The sequence below is a fragment of the Phyllobates terribilis genome, unplaced genomic scaffold, assembly GCF_046119375.1.
Source record: "Phyllobates terribilis strain yellow unplaced genomic scaffold, ASM4611937v1 Scaffold_27__1_contigs__length_16484149, whole genome shotgun sequence".
Taxonomy (NCBI): Eukaryota; Metazoa; Chordata; class Amphibia; order Anura; family Dendrobatidae; genus Phyllobates; species Phyllobates terribilis.
This window is the reverse complement of record NW_027362787.1, coordinates 12,926,236-12,941,741: the sequence shown is the minus strand read 5'-3', so window position 1 is coordinate 12,941,741 and position 15,506 is coordinate 12,926,236. Positions and strand designations below refer to the sequence as shown.

At 49.3% G+C, this 15,506-nt stretch overlaps 7 non-coding genes and 2 pseudogenes across 7 annotated transcripts; all 9 read right to left on the bottom strand.

Annotated features, from left to right (window-relative positions):
* Positions 1–445: 445 nt before the first annotated feature.
* Positions 446–523, bottom strand: LOC141178051 (U2 spliceosomal RNA; annotated as a pseudogene).
* A 1,115-nt stretch (positions 524–1,638) lies between these two features.
* Positions 1,639–1,829, bottom strand: LOC141176841 (U2 spliceosomal RNA). The gene has a single exon (XR_012253491.1). It is a non-coding gene; the product is annotated as a U2 spliceosomal RNA (small nuclear RNA).
* A 1,115-nt stretch (positions 1,830–2,944) lies between these two features.
* LOC141176840 (U2 spliceosomal RNA) lies at positions 2,945–3,135 on the bottom strand. The gene has a single exon (XR_012253490.1). It is a non-coding gene; the product is annotated as a U2 spliceosomal RNA (small nuclear RNA).
* Positions 3,136–4,250: 1,115 nt separating this feature from the next.
* Positions 4,251–4,441, bottom strand: LOC141177554 (U2 spliceosomal RNA). Its single transcript, XR_012254139.1, has one exon. It is a non-coding gene; the product is annotated as a U2 spliceosomal RNA (small nuclear RNA).
* Positions 4,442–5,556: 1,115 nt separating this feature from the next.
* Positions 5,557–5,747, bottom strand: LOC141176838 (U2 spliceosomal RNA). The gene has a single exon (XR_012253489.1). It is a non-coding gene; the product is annotated as a U2 spliceosomal RNA (small nuclear RNA).
* A 1,116-nt stretch (positions 5,748–6,863) lies between these two features.
* LOC141176837 (U2 spliceosomal RNA) lies at positions 6,864–7,054 on the bottom strand. Its single transcript, XR_012253488.1, has one exon. It is a non-coding gene; the product is annotated as a U2 spliceosomal RNA (small nuclear RNA).
* A 1,115-nt stretch (positions 7,055–8,169) lies between these two features.
* On the bottom strand, positions 8,170–8,364 carry LOC141177719 (U2 spliceosomal RNA). The gene has a single exon (XR_012254287.1). It is a non-coding gene; the product is annotated as a U2 spliceosomal RNA (small nuclear RNA).
* Positions 8,365–13,886: 5,522 nt separating this feature from the next.
* On the bottom strand, positions 13,887–13,976 carry LOC141178041 (U2 spliceosomal RNA; annotated as a pseudogene).
* A 1,115-nt stretch (positions 13,977–15,091) lies between these two features.
* Positions 15,092–15,282, bottom strand: LOC141176836 (U2 spliceosomal RNA). Its single transcript, XR_012253487.1, has one exon. It is a non-coding gene; the product is annotated as a U2 spliceosomal RNA (small nuclear RNA).
* Between the last annotated feature and the right edge of the window lie 224 nt (positions 15,283–15,506).

Sequence of the window (15,506 nt, the reverse complement as noted above, 5' to 3'; positions counted from 1 at the left end):
CTCCAGGGCTGGAGCTTCGTGGCGGGGCTTCTGGGGTCCCTTCTGCTGGCCAGTCGTGGAGGCAGAGTCCTTGGGGTCAGAATCGGCTCCTGGCTGGGCCCTCCTGGCTGTCCCCTGCTCCAGGCTCTTCTTTTCGGCCTTCCTCGCAGCGCTTGCCATGGCTTTCCTCCTGCAGTTACTTCTTGGAGCTGGATCTGGAACTTTTCCCGGAATGGGTGGAGCTATGCAGATTCTTCTCCTGTCGTGTTCTGGACAAATTCCCCGAAAGGTCTTTGTCTCGATGATTTTCTTCCTCTAAGATTCCACAGGACAGCCCGATTCTTCTCCGAGTCTTCGTCTTCTTCTGGATTCTTTAGAGCTTCTTCCTCCCACCGATATCCGCCTTCCTTCTCCGATGTCAGCTGGGCTCCGAAGCTCTTCTCCTTCCGAGTTCGATCGCTCTCGTCAAGTGTAGATCGTAGCTCTTGTGTTCTTTTAAGAACAGATACTACACTTGATCTTAGCCAAAAGGCCGAGAAGCGATAACCAGAATTGGTTTCAAACTACGGAGCCACCCAAGGATCCTGAAAAGTCCATTTGTGGAGATGAGCTCCTGGACTCCCGTTAAGAAGACATGTTGTCAACCTCTAGATCCCTTACATGCCTGCACTTTTCGGCTTGCTGCTGCTGCAATCCACGCGTTTTAGATCTGCATAACTCCACCTCTTTAAACACAGCACCTTCACCCCCTGCTGTTCCCACCCGCCTCAACACCGTTGGAAGGGAGGAGAACCAATTAAGGCGGGGGGTGGGGTGGAACGAGCAGCTGTCTACCCTTAGCAGGAGGGCTCCTGATTACATACCTCTCCTGCTGCTGCTGCTGCTGGCTGTCCAGCAGCAGACTGAAGGTGGCTGCTGCTGTGCACAGGTATATAAAGGCTCAGAGCCTATTATGACACGCGCAGCCAGCGTTCCATTGCCACATTCCATCTACTGCAGGCAGGATACCTGGCTGGCTGAATGTCGCTGAGAAGCTCACAGAGACCGCCATAAGCAACAGTTTAACAGAATGCCACAGACTAATCAACCAAACTTTTTGGGTTGGGTTCTCTTTTATAGTCTGCAGGCATTAAATGAAAGAAGTCAGTGTTCCAGCAGAAGGAGACAACGTTTCAGAAAAGGCATTGTAGCAAACCAAAAAAGAAATTTTAAGCGCAGCAGAGTAACCAGCGCACATACCTGTTAGCTCAGGTGAGTTTAAAAGGCTGCTGTTGATAACAAGGGCATTTGCTAAATAGATGGTGTGTGTGCAACAATATACTGAAAGGTCAATTATATTGTGCAGCTTATCTCACCACCTGTAGTTATTTAGGTGAAAGCTCCAAAATGCTTGCCTAATATGTCTGTTTATCCAAAAGGAAGTAAAAAGGGAGAGCTAGAAAGATAGCATTGCATCACATTACATGGCAATGCAATGCACAGTTGCTGAAGTTGAACCAAAATGAGCTTGTAATCTGGCTTCTGCAACTTTGAACATGAAAAATCCAATGAGGAGAAGAAAAGCAAAGCCAAAGAGTCCATCCCAAAATCCGACAAACAAGCAAAATGAACAAAAAACATTGAATTCAATTCTTTCTGATTTTAGAAACTGCATTAAAGAAGGGGTGCACCGGTCCTGGAGATACTGCAATACCAGGTCAATGCGTGGAGTGGACAGAGCAAGCTCTTTTTCCATCTCCCTGTTCTAAAAATCCATTTAATATATGGTCCCCAGATAGGGGACGTATCAGATATTAAACTGATAAGAACAGATACTACACTTGATCTTAGCCAAAAGGCCGAGAAGCGATAACCAGAATTGGTTTCAAACTACGGAGCCACCCAAGGATCCTGAAAAGTCCATTTGTGGAGATGAGCTCCTGGACTCCCGTTAAGAAGACATGTTGTCAACCTCTAGATCCCTTACATGCCTGCACTTTTCGGCTTGCTGCTGCTGCAATCCACGCGTTTTAGATCTGCATAACTCCACCTCTTTAAACACAGCACCTTCACCCCCTGCTGTTCCCACCCGCCTCAACACCGTTGGAAGGGAGGAGAACCAATTAAGGCGGGGGGTGGGGTGGAACGAGCAGCTGTCTACCCTTAGCAGGAGGGCTCCTGATTACATACCTCTCCTGCTGCTGCTGCTGCTGGCTGTCCAGCAGCAGACTGAAGGTGGCTGCTGCTGTGCACAGGTATATAAAGGCTCAGAGCCTATTATGACACGCGCAGCCAGCGTTCCATTGCCACATTCCATCTACTGCAGGCAGGATACCTGGCTGGCTGAATGTCGCTGAGAAGCTCACAGAGACCGCCATAAGCAACAGTTTAACAGAATGCCACAGACTAATCAACCAAACTTTTTGGGTTGGGTTCTCTTTTATAGTCTGCAGGCATTAAATGAAAGAAGTCAGTGTTCCAGCAGAAGGAGACAACGTTTCAGAAAAGGCATTGTAGCAAACCAAAAAAGAAATTTTAAGCGCAGCAGAGTAACCAGCGCACATACCTGTTAGCTCAGGTGAGTTTAAAAGGCTGCTGTTGATAACAAGGGCATTTGCTAAATAGATGGTGTGTGTGCAACAATATACTGAAAGGTCAATTATATTGTGCAGCTTATCTCACCACCTGTAGTTATTTAGGTGAAAGCTCCAAAATGCTTGCCTAATATGTCTGTTTATCCAAAAGGAAGTAAAAAGGGAGAGCTAGAAAGATAGCATTGCATCACATTACATGGCAATGCAATGCACAGTTGCTGAAGTTGAACCAAAATGAGCTTGTAATCTGGCTTCTGCAACTTTGAACATGAAAAATCCAATGAGGAGAAGAAAAGCAAAGCCAAAGAGTCCATCCCAAAATCCGACAAACAAGCAAAATGAACAAAAAACATTGAATTCAATTCTTTCTGATTTTAGAAACTGCATTAAAGAAGGGGTGCACCGGTCCTGGAGATACTGCAATACCAGGTCAATGCGTGGAGTGGACAGAGCAAGCTCTTTTTCCATCTCCCTGTTCTAAAAATCCATTTAATATATGGTCCCCAGATAGGGGACGTATCAGATATTAAACTGATAAGAACAGATACTACACTTGATCTTAGCCAAAAGGCCGAGAAGCGATAACCAGAATTGGTTTCAAACTACGGAGCCACCCAAGGATCCTGAAAAGTCCATTTGTGGAGATGAGCTCCTGGACTCCCGTTAAGAAGACATGTTGTCAACCTCTAGATCCCTTACATGCCTGCACTTTTCGGCTTGCTGCTGCTGCAATCCACGCGTTTTAGATCTGCATAACTCCACCTCTTTAAACACAGCACCTTCACCCCCTGCTGTTCCCACCCGCCTCAACACCGTTGGAAGGGAGGAGAACCAATTAAGGCGGGGGGTGGGGTGGAACGAGCAGCTGTCTACCCTTAGCAGGAGGGCTCCTGATTACATACCTCTCCTGCTGCTGCTGCTGCTGGCTGTCCAGCAGCAGACTGAAGGTGGCTGCTGCTGTGCACAGGTATATAAAGGCTCAGAGCCTATTATGACACGCGCAGCCAGCGTTCCATTGCCACATTCCATCTACTGCAGGCAGGATACCTGGCTGGCTGAATGTCGCTGAGAAGCTCACAGAGACCGCCATAAGCAACAGTTTAACAGAATGCCACAGACTAATCAACCAAACTTTTTGGGTTGGGTTCTCTTTTATAGTCTGCAGGCATTAAATGAAAGAAGTCAGTGTTCCAGCAGAAGGAGACAACGTTTCAGAAAAGGCATTGTAGCAAACCAAAAAAGAAATTTTAAGCGCAGCAGAGTAACCAGCGCACATACCTGTTAGCTCAGGTGAGTTTAAAAGGCTGCTGTTGATAACAAGGGCATTTGCTAAATAGATGGTGTGTGTGCAACAATATACTGAAAGGTCAATTATATTGTGCAGCTTATCTCACCACCTGTAGTTATTTAGGTGAAAGCTCCAAAATGCTTGCCTAATATGTCTGTTTATCCAAAAGGAAGTAAAAAGGGAGAGCTAGAAAGATAGCATTGCATCACATTACATGGCAATGCAATGCACAGTTGCTGAAGTTGAACCAAAATGAGCTTGTAATCTGGCTTCTGCAACTTTGAACATGAAAAATCCAATGAGGAGAAGAAAAGCAAAGCCAAAGAGTCCATCCCAAAATCCGACAAACAAGCAAAATGAACAAAAAACATTGAATTCAATTCTTTCTGATTTTAGAAACTGCATTAAAGAAGGGGTGAACCGGTCCTGGAGATACTGCAATACCAGGTCAATGCGTGGAGTGGACAGAGCAAGCTCTTTTTCCATCTCCCTGTTCTAAAAATCCATTTAATATATGGTCCCCAGATAGGGGACGTATCAGATATTAAACTGATAAGAACAGATACTACACTTGATCTTAGCCAAAAGGCCGAGAAGCGATAACCAGAATTGGTTTCAAACTACGGAGCCACCCAAGGATCCTGAAAAGTCCATTTGTGGAGATGAGCTCCTGGACTCCCGTTAAGAAGACATGTTGTCAACCTCTAGATCCCTTACATGCCTGCACTTTTCGGCTTGCTGCTGCTGCAATCCACGCGTTTTAGATCTGCATAACTCCACCTCTTTAAACACAGCACCTTCACCCCCTGCTGTTCCCACCCGCCTCAACACCGTTGGAAGGGAGGAGAACCAATTAAGGCGGGGGGTGGGGTGGAACGAGCAGCTGTCTACCCTTAGCAGGAGGGCTCCTGATTACATACCTCTCCTACTGCTGCTGCTGCTGGCTGTCCAGCAGCAGACTGAAGGTGGCTGCTGCTGTGCACAGGTATATAAAGGCTCAGAGCCTATTATGACACGCGCAGCCAGTGTTCCATTGCCACATTCCATCTACTGCAGGCAGGATACCTGGCTGGCTGAATGTCGCTGAGAAGCTCACAGAGACCGCCATAAGCAACAGTTTAACAGAATGCCACAGACTAATCAACCAAACTTTTTGGGTTGGGTTCTCTTTTATAGTCTGCAGGCATTAAATGAAAGAAGTCAGTGTTCCAGCAGAAGGAGACAACGTTTCAGAAAAGGCATTGTAGCAAACCAAAAAAGAAATTTTAAGCGCAGCAGAGTAACCAGCGCACATACCTGTTAGCTCAGGTGAGTTTAAAAGGCTGCTGTTGATAACAAGGGCATTTGCTAAATAGATGGTGTGTGTGCAACAATATACTGAAAGGTCAATTATATTGTGCAGCTTATCTCACCACCTGTAGTTATTTAGGTGAAAGCTCCAAAATGCTTGCCTAATATGTCTGTTTATCCAAAAGGAAGTAAAAAGGGAGAGCTAGAAAGATAGCATTGCATCACATTACATGGCAATGCAATGCACAGTTGCTGAAGTTGAACCAAAATGAGCTTGTAATCTGGCTTCTGCAACTTTGAACATGAAAAATCCAATGAGGAGAAGAAAAGCAAAGCCAAAGAGTCCATCCCAAAATCCGACAAACAAGCAAAATGAACAAAAAACATTGAATTCAATTCTTTCTGATTTTAGAAACTGCATTAAAGAAGGGGTGCACCGGTCCTGGAGATACTGCAATACCAGGTCAATGCGTGGAGTGGACAGAGCAAGCTCTTTTTCCATCTCCCTGTTCTAAAAATCCATTTAATATATGGTCCCCAGATAGGGGACGTATCAGATATTAAACTGATAAGAACAGATACTACACTTGATCTTAGCCAAAAGGCCGAGAAGCGATAACCAGAATTGGTTTCAAACTACGGAGCCACCCAAGGATCCTGAAAAGTCCATTTGTGGAGATGAGCTCCTGGACTCCCGTTAAGAAGACATGTTGTCAACCTGTAGATCCCTTACATGCCTGCACTTTTCGGCTTGCTGCTGCTGCAATCCACGCGTTTTAGATCTGCATAACTCCACCTCTTTAAACACAGCACCTTCACCCCCTGCTGTTCCCACCCGCCTCAACACCGTTGGAAGGGAGGAGAACCAATTAAGGCGGGGGGTGGGGTGGAACGAGCAGCTGTCTACCCTTAGCAGGAGGGCTCCTGATTACATACCTCTCCTGCTGCTGCTGCTGCTGGCTGTCCAGCAGCAGACTGAAGGTGGCTGCTGCTGTGCACAGGTATATAAAGGCTCAGAGCCTATTATGACACGCGCAGCCAGCGTTCCATTGCCACATTCCATCTACTGCAGGCAGGATACCTGGCTGGCTGAATGTCGCTGAGAAGCTCACAGAGACCGCCATAAGCAACAGTTTAACAGAATGCCACAGACTAATCAACCAAACTTTTTGGGTTGGGTTCTCTTTTATAGTCTGCAGGCATTAAATGAAAGAAGTCAGTGTTCCAGCAGAAGGAGACAACGTTTCAGAAAAGGCATTGTAGCAAACCAAAAAAAGAAATTTTAAGCGCAGCAGAGTAACCAGCGCACATACCTGTTAGCTCAGGTGAGTTTAAAAGGCTGCTGTTGATAACAAGGGCATTTGCTAAATAGATGGTGTGTGTGCAACAATATACTGAAAGGTCAATTATATTGTGCAGCTTATCTCACCACCTGTAGTTATTTAGGTGAAAGCTCCAAAATGCTTGCCTAATATGTCTGTTTATCCAAAAGGAAGTAAAAAGGGAGAGCTAGAAAGATAGCATTGCATCACATTACATGGCAATGCAATGCACAGTTGCTGAAGTTGAACCAAAATGAGCTTGTAATCTGGCTTCTGCAACTTTGAACATGAAAAATCCAATGAGGAGAAGAAAAGCAAAGCCAAAGAGTCCATCCCAAAATCCGACAAACAAGCAAAATGAACAAAAAACATTGAATTCAATTCTTTCTGATTTTAGAAACTGCATTAAAGAAGGGGTGCACCGGTCCTGGAGATACTGCAATACCAGGTCAATGCGTGGAGTGGACAGAGCAAGCTCTTTTTCCATCTCCCTGTTCTAAAAATCCATTTAATATATGGTCCCCAGATAGGGGACGTATCAGATATTAAACTGATAAGAACAGATACTACACTTGATCTTAGCCAAAAGGCCGAGAAGCGATAACCAGAATTGGTTTCAAACTACGGAGCCACCCAAGGATCCTGAAAAGTCCATTTGTGGAGATGAGCTCCTGGACTCCCGTTAAGAAGACATGTTGTCAACCTCTAGATCCCTTACATGCCTGCACTTTTCGGCTTGCTGCTGCTGCAATCCACGCGTTTTAGATCTGCATAACTCCACCTCTTTAAACACAGCACCTTCACCCCCTGCTGTTCCCACCCGCCTCAACACCGTTGGAAGGGAGGAGAACCAATTAAGGCGGGGGGTGGGGTGGAACGAGCAGCTGTCTACCCTTAGCAGGAGGGCTCCTGATTACATACCTCTCCTACTGCTGCTGCTGCTGGCTGTCCAGCAGCAGACTGAAGGTGGCTGCTGCTGTGCACAGGTATATAAAGGCTCAGAGCCTATTATGACACGCGCAGCCAGCGTTCCATTGCCACATTCCATCTACTGCAGGCAGGATACCTGGCTGGCTGAATGTCGCTGAGAAGCTCACAGAGACCGCCATAAGCAACAGTTTAACAGAATGCCACAGACTAATCAACCAAACTTTTTGGGTTGGGTTCTCTTTTATAGTCTGCAGGCATTAAATGAAAGAAGTCAGTGTTCCAGCAGAAGGAGACAACGTTTCAGAAAAGGCATTGTAGCAAACCAAAAAAGAAATTTTAAGCGCAGCAGAGTAACCAGCGCACATACCTGTTAGCTCAGGTGAGTTTAAAAGGCTGCTGTTGATAACAAGGGCATTTGCTAAATAGATGGTGTGTGTGCAACAATATACTGAAAGGTCAATTATATTGTGCAGCTTATCTCACCACCTGTAGTTATTTAGGTGAAAGCTCCAAAATGCTTGCCTAATATGTCTGTTTATCCAAAAGGAAGTAAAAAGGGAGAGCTAGAAAGATAGCATTGCATCACATTACATGGCAATGCAATGCACAGTTGCTGAAGTTGAACCAAAATGAGCTTGTAATCTGGCTTCTGCAACTTTGAACATGAAAAATCCAATGAGGAGAAGAAAAGCAAAGCCAAAGAGTCCATCCCAAAATCCGACAAACAAGCAAAATGAACAAAAAACATTGAATTCAATTCTTTCTGATTTTAGAAACTGCATTAAAGAAGGGGTGCACCGGTCCTGGAGATACTGCAATACCAGGTCAATGCGTGGAGTGGACAGAGCAAGCTCTTTTTCCATCTCCCTGTTCTAAAAATCCATTTAATATATGGTCCCCAGATAGGGGACGTATCAGATATTAAACTGATAAGAACAGATTTTTTTTGATTGAATATATCTTTTATTAGCACAAAAAATAAGTTAACAGACAGTGTACAGTGCCGCAGCCCAGTACTCACAGAATTCTACATCATATTTACATAGCATGAGGATACGACGCACTAACTAGACACATCACACCCCTATGCTACACAAAACACTCAATCTGAAAGAAAAAGCATGTCAATCAATACAGTGCGACGAACCGTGATAAGGGATGGGGATTGGGAAAAAGGGGATGGGGAGGGGAAAATCACAGGCCCGAAGCTTTATTGAAAGACAAGACACATAAGGGGAGAGGGGGAGGAGGGGTTTAGTCCTCATCCTCGTCCTCCGGACCGTCCATGATGGAATAGTCTCTGAGCAGGCTGTGGATCAGCCTGCGGCAGTCCTGGATGGACATCCTCTCCCTCCTCAAGATGAGCCGGTTCCTGGCGACCCAAACGGCATCCTTGAAGCAGTTCATAAGGCGCCAAGCCTCCTGGATGGCTCCGACGGTATGAACCCCAGGGAAGAGTCCGTAAAGCACAGAATGGTGCGATAGGCTCGCCCTGGGGACAGAGTTCCTCAGGTCGTCCTCAAGTGCAGTCAATAGGCGCTGTGCAAATCCGCAGTCCCAAAAAGTGTGCAAAGATGTTTCCTCCACGAAGGGGCACCTTGGGCAGTACCGGGTCTTGCACAGGTTCCGGGCATGCATGAATGACCGGACGGGCAGTCCGCCCTGAATCGCCATCCACGACAAGTCCTTGTGCCCGTTGGTCAGCCTGTCAGACGACACATTTGTCCACACAGTCTCCAGCATGTCCTGGTGAAGTCCTGTGATGTTCTCCACGTCATCCTTGGCTCTGATTAGCTTGTGGATAGTTTTGGGCTTCCACAAGTCGGGCTTGAGTCCCTCCAGTTGATGCTCCCCCACAAATCGAACGACGTCTCCGTAGAACCATGGCGTCGTCCAGTTGTAGGGGAAGGAGCTGTCCCACTTGTCCCAGCCGAGTCGCCTCCAAAGAGGAAGCAGGAAGAAGCGAGACATGGACCTGCCCGCGGAGCCATTCTTGACTTGCAAAGTCCGGCGGACACAATCACACACAAAAGAGGATCGCAGGAGGGTGGGGATATCTGGAACGCCCTTCCCACCCTTGCGAGGCTCCTTGTACATGACGGCCCGCCTGACTCTGTCCATCTTGGATCCCCAGACAAAGTGAAACACTGTCCTGGTAATGGCCCTGCACACAGTGACGTGTGGGGGCCAGGCCTGCACCGTGTACTGCAAGACGGGCAGGACCTCATTACGCAGGACGAGTGCCTTACCCTCACAAGTGAGGTGTCTGAGGCTCCAGAGTCCGATCCGTTGCTTCACCTTGGCCAAGCGTTCTTGCCAGGACTTGAGGGCCGCTCCTTCCTTCCCGAACCAGACTCCCAGCACCTTGAGGAAATCCGGTTGAATGTTGAAGGGGAAGGGGGCGGAGGAGGCCGGCTGCCAATCCCCGAAGAGCATGGCTTCCGACTTCCTGCAGTTGACTTTGGCCCCTGAAGCCCGGCCGAACCTCTCACACGTCTGGACGAGGGTGTCGACTGAACCACGATCAGCGCAGAAGACGGTGACGTCGTCCATGTAGAGCGAGCACTTGACCTCGTGTCGTCCCGGACCCGGTGCGGTGATCCCTCTGATCTCTCCATTCTGCCGGATAGCCTCTGCGAAGAGTTCTATAACACAAACAAAAAGAAGAGGTGATAGAGGGCAGCCTTGTCTGACCCCAGAGAGGACAGGGAAGGGGTCAGTCTTCCAGCCGTTCACCAACACCGAGCTGTGGATATCAAAATACATCAGACGGACATACGAACAAAACATGTTACCCAAACCTAACCGGTGCAGAGCTCGGCCCATGAACTCGTGGGAAACCCGGTCGAAGGCCTTCTCCTGATCCAAGGAGACCAGGGCCGCGTGTGCGCGGCGGACCTTGATGTACTCGACCGTGTCCCGCACGAGAGCGAGGCTGTCTGCGATGCGACGTCCAGGGATGCCGCAGGTCTGGCCTGGGTGGATGATCCGTCCGATGACCGTCTTAAGTCGTGTCGCCATCGTCTTGGCCAGGATCTTGTAGTCCACGTTGAGCAGAATAATGGGACGCCAATTCCTCAGGTCGCACCTCTCTCCCTTCCGCTTGTACAGGATCGTGACCATTCCTTCCCTCAAAGATGGAGGCATTCTACCCTCCACCACCATCTCCTCGTACAGGTCCAACAGGTCCGGACAGATGAGGTCTCCCAGCGCTACATAGAGCTCCGCTGGAAGACCATCACTGCCCGGGGTCCTGCCGGTCCTAAAGGATTTAGCGGCAGAGAGCAATTCGCCCACCATCAGAGGTTTGTCCAAGGCTGCCGTGCCTGCAGGATCAAGATGGTTAGTGATACCTGACAGGAACTTATCAGCAGCGTCAGGGTCAGTAGTCTTGTGGGAGTAGAGTTCGCTGTAGAAGTCGCTGACGACCCTCATCACGTCCTCCTTCCCACGTCGCATGTTTCCGCTCTCGTCTCGCAGCTCGTTCAGGGGCGTGTGACCGGCATGAAGTTTCCTGAAAAAGAATGAGTTACATTTCTCACCCTTCTCCAGATTCTCCACTTTGGAACGGAAGACGATTCGCTTGGACTCCTCCTCAAAGTGCCTTTTCAGGCTCTTCTTGGTCTCCTCCAGCTCCTCCCTCACGTCCCAGCCGCAGTGAAGAAGGTCCTGCAGCGACCGCAGCTCGCGCTGCAGCCCTCTGAAGTCCCTCCTCTTCTCACACGCCTGTTGTCGACCCTTGGCCTGAAAGAAACAGCGAAACTCAAGTTTAACATATTCCCACCAATCAGAGACTGTTTGGAAGCTACCCTTGTAGGACTGCCACATTGCGTAGGCTGCTCTCAGCTCCTCCACGACTTCATCCTGAGCCAGCAGAGCACAATTCAGCTTCCAGGAGCCGGGGCCGGACGGAAAACCGTCGCCGAGGACACCTTGTAAGTGAATGGCTCTGTGGTCGGAGAAGAAGCAGGAGACCATCGAGTGCCTACTCTGCCTGACTGCCCGAGAGGTGAACACAAAGTCAATCCTGGAGCGGAGTGAGCCATCGGGTCGGCTCCACGAATAGTTCGTGGAGCCTCTCCCCATGGAGCCCACCACGTCCTGAAGAGAGGCCTCGGTTACCATCTCGATGAGCAGCTTGGACGTGATGTCCAACTTGGCAGATGTGCCAGAACTACGACCATCCTCCTCGATGGGGCAGTTGAAATCCCCGGCCATCACTAAGGTCCTGGTGGTGGCAAGCTGAAGCCGCAGGGTCTGGAAAAGCTCCAAACGCTCATTCTTCAGTGGGGACGCATACACGTTGATGAACCTGACAGGTTCTCCCGCCCAGTTGCCATCTACAACAAGAGCCCTGCCGCAGATGAGCTCCTGGACGGACTCAAGCGTGAATGCGCCCCCCCTGATCAGAATTGCGACCCCCGCAGACTTGCAGTCACCCCCACCGGACCAGTAGGATGGACCGTGGGACCACTCCCTGGCCAGATGTTTGAAGGACCTAGAGGAGGGAAGGGAACATTCCTGCAACATATAAACATCACACAACTGGGAAGTAAGGAAGGCATAAATAGTCTGACGTCTGAACTTGTCCTTGATGCTCCTGACATTAATGGAAAATAAGTTAATATTAGCCATCATGTAGGGAAAAAAGAAAAAGTTAGCGCAGGCAATACACCTTAGTTACCACTCCGGTCGGGTGGTCCCTCGTCGGTGTTGACTGCTGGTGACGGGATCACCAGCAGGCCCTCTTCCTCCATCTGGTAAAGCAGCGCGGCCTCGATCTCAGCGACCACCAGTTCCTCCTCTTCTGGCTCGGCCACCAGGGTCTCAACCATGTGCTCCATCTCTTCTGGCTCAGGGAGGGTATCCTCCTTTTCGCCTACGAAATCCAGAATCTTCTTTTTGGAGGATTCAGTAGCAGGGCTGTCCTCCACCTTCCTCTTTCCCCGGGTTGGAACTGGGGAGACAAGAAGGGGAAAATCCTCCTCGGAATAGATAGCGGCGGGTGGAGGAAAGGTTAATTCCACCGCTACCATGGTCTGGGGAGGGAGAGTGGCTGCCGGGGCAGGGGAAAGGACACCTGCTGAGGAGTAGGGGAAGGAGGAAGAGAAAGTGGAATCCTCAGCAGGGGTGGCCGGGGTGGGGGGGAATTGGACGGGGGTGGCAGGGGGAGGGATCGAGAGAGGGGTGACAGAACTCTTACCCTCCTTTGACTTTTTCTTCTGCTTCGGAGCTGCTGGGACCGTCGCTGGGGCTTTGGCCACCGACTCCTTGACCGCTTTGGCCTTGGTCGTCTCGGCCTTGACCTTCACAGGCCTGGTCGTCGGGGCCTTGTCCTCCGTAGCTGGGGTCGTCGCAACCACCGATGCCCAGGATCTCTCACGCTTGGGGCAATCCTTGTACAGATGAGCCGCCAGCCCACACAGGTTGCAGGATGTCTTCTTCGGGCAGTCCTTCGAGCTGTGTCCCGTCACTCGACAAATCCTGCAGGCATCCTCCTTGCAGTCCTTCATCTCGTGGCCGTTCTTGCCGCATCTCCTGCAGTTCCGCGGCATGTCCGGGTAATAGATGAGGCCGTAGGAGTTGCCCAGGGAGGATGTCGGGGGCAGGTGCCGAAGTCCGTCTGAGTACGCCAGGTCCCTGTGAAGTCTAACGGTCACCGACCACTTACCTGTCCAGAAGCCGAGTCCATTCAGGATGTGAGAGGGTTCCTTCACAACCAAACAGAAGCGTCTCAGGAAGGTACAGATGTCTTGGCCTGGGGTGTGCGGGTTGCGCATGGAGACCGTGATCCTCCTTTCGTCCCTCTGGATAGGGCAGCTACCTGTAAAGGCAGAGAAAGAATTATCCGGTCCTTTTGCGCTTACCATTTCCCAGAACCTCCTGCAGGTGTTCACAGTGGCGAAGGTGACGAAGAAGATCCCCGTCAAGAAGGTCTGGATGCTGAGGGTGTCCGACCTGGAGAAGCCTCGATCCAGCAGCATCTTCTGGCAGAACACGTCCGAGGACATGTCCGGCACCCTCCCATCCACTTCCTTCAGCTTCAGGGCCACCGTCTGCCGCATCCATGGCTCCAGGGCTGGAGCTTCGTGGCGGGGCTTCTGGGGTCCCTTCTGCTGGCCAGTCGTGGAGGCAGAGTCCTTGGGGTCAGAATCGGCTCCTGGCTGGGCCCTCCTGGCTGTCCCCTGCTCCAGGCTCTTCTTTTCGGCCTTCCTCGCAGCGCTTGCCATGGCTTTCCTCCTGCAGTTACTTCTTGGAGCTGGATCTGGAACTCTTCCCGGAATGGGTGGAGCTATGCAGATTCTTCTCCCGTCGTGTTCTGGACAAATTCCCCGAAAGGTCTTTGTCTCGATGATTTTCTTCCTCGAAGATTCCACAGGACAGCCCGATTCTTCTCCGAGTCTTCGTCTTCTTCTGGATTCTTTAGAGCTTCTTCCTCCCACCGATATCCGCCTTCCTTCTCCGATGTCAGCTGGGCTCCGAAGCTCTTCTCCTTCCGAGTTCGATCGCTCTCGTCAAGTGTAGATCGCAGCTCTTGTGTTCTTAAAAGAACAGATACTACACTTGATCTTAGCCAAAAGGCCGAGAAGCGATAACCAGAATTGGTTTCAAACTACGGAGCCACCCAAGGATCCTGAAAAGTCCATTTGTGGAGATGAGCTCCTGGACTCCCGTTAAGAAGACATGTTGTCAACCTCTAGATCCCTTACATGCCTGCACTTTTCGGCTTGCTGCTACTGCAATCCACGCGTTTTAGATCTGCATAACTCCACCTCTTTAAACACAGCACCTTCACCCCCTGCTGTTCCCACCCGCCTCAACACCGTTGGAAGGGAGGAGAACCAATTAAGGCGGGGGGTGGGGTGGAACGAGCAGCTGTCTACCCTTAGCAGGAGGGCTCCTGATTACATACCTCTCCTGCTGCTGCTGCTGCTGGCTGTCCAGCAGCAGACTGAAGGTGGCTGCTGCTGTGCACAGGTATATAAAGGCTCAGAGCCTATTATGACACGCGCAGCCAGCGTTCCATTGCCACATTCCATCTACTGCAGGCAGGATACCTGGCTGGCTGAATGTCGCTGAGAAGCTCACAGAGACCGCCATAAGCAACAGTTTAACAGAATGCCACAGACTAATCAACCAAACTTTTTGGGTTGGGTTCTCTTTTATAGTCTGCAGGCATTAAATGAAAGAAGTCAGTGTTCCAGCAGAAGGAGACAACGTTTCAGAAAAGGCATTGTAGCAAACCAAAAAAGAAATTTTAAGCGCAGCAGAGTAACCAGCGCACATACCTGTTAGCTCAGGTGAGTTTAAAAGGCTGCTGTTGATAACAAGGGCATTTGCTAAATAGATGGTGTGTGTGCAACAATATACTGAAAGGTCAATTATATTGTGCAGCTTATCTCACCACCTGTAGTTATTTAGGTGAAAGCTCCAAAATGCTTGCCTAATATGTCTGTTTATCCAAAAGGAAGTAAAAAGGGAGAGCTAGAAAGATAGCATTGCATCACATTACATGGCAATGCAATGCACAGTTGCTGAAGTTGAACCAAAATGAGCTTGTAATCTGGCTTCTGCAACTTTGAACATGAAAAATCCAATGAGGAGAAGAAAAGCAAAGCCAAAGAGTCCATCCCAAAATCCGACAAACAAGCAAAATGAACAAAAAACATTGAATTCAATTCTTTCTGATTTTAGAAACTGCATTAAAGAAGGGGTGCACCGGTCCTGGAGATACTGCAATACCAGGTCAATGCGTGGAGTGGACAGAGCAAGCTCTTTTTCCATCTCCCTGTTCTAAAAATCCATTTAATATATGGTCCCCAGATAGGGGACGTATCAGATATTAAACTGATAAGAACAGATACTACACTTGATCTTAGCCAAAAGGCCGAGAAGCGATAACCAGAATTGGTTTCAAACTACGGAGCCACCCAAGGATCCTGAAAAGTCCATTTGTGGAGATGAGCTCCTGGACTCCCGTTAAGAAGACATGTTGTCAACCTCTAGATCCCTTACATGCCTGCACTTTTCGGCTTGCTGCTGCTGCAATCCACGCGTTTTAGATCTGCATAACTCCACCTCTTTAAACACAGCACCTTCACCCCCTGCTGTTCCCACCCGCCT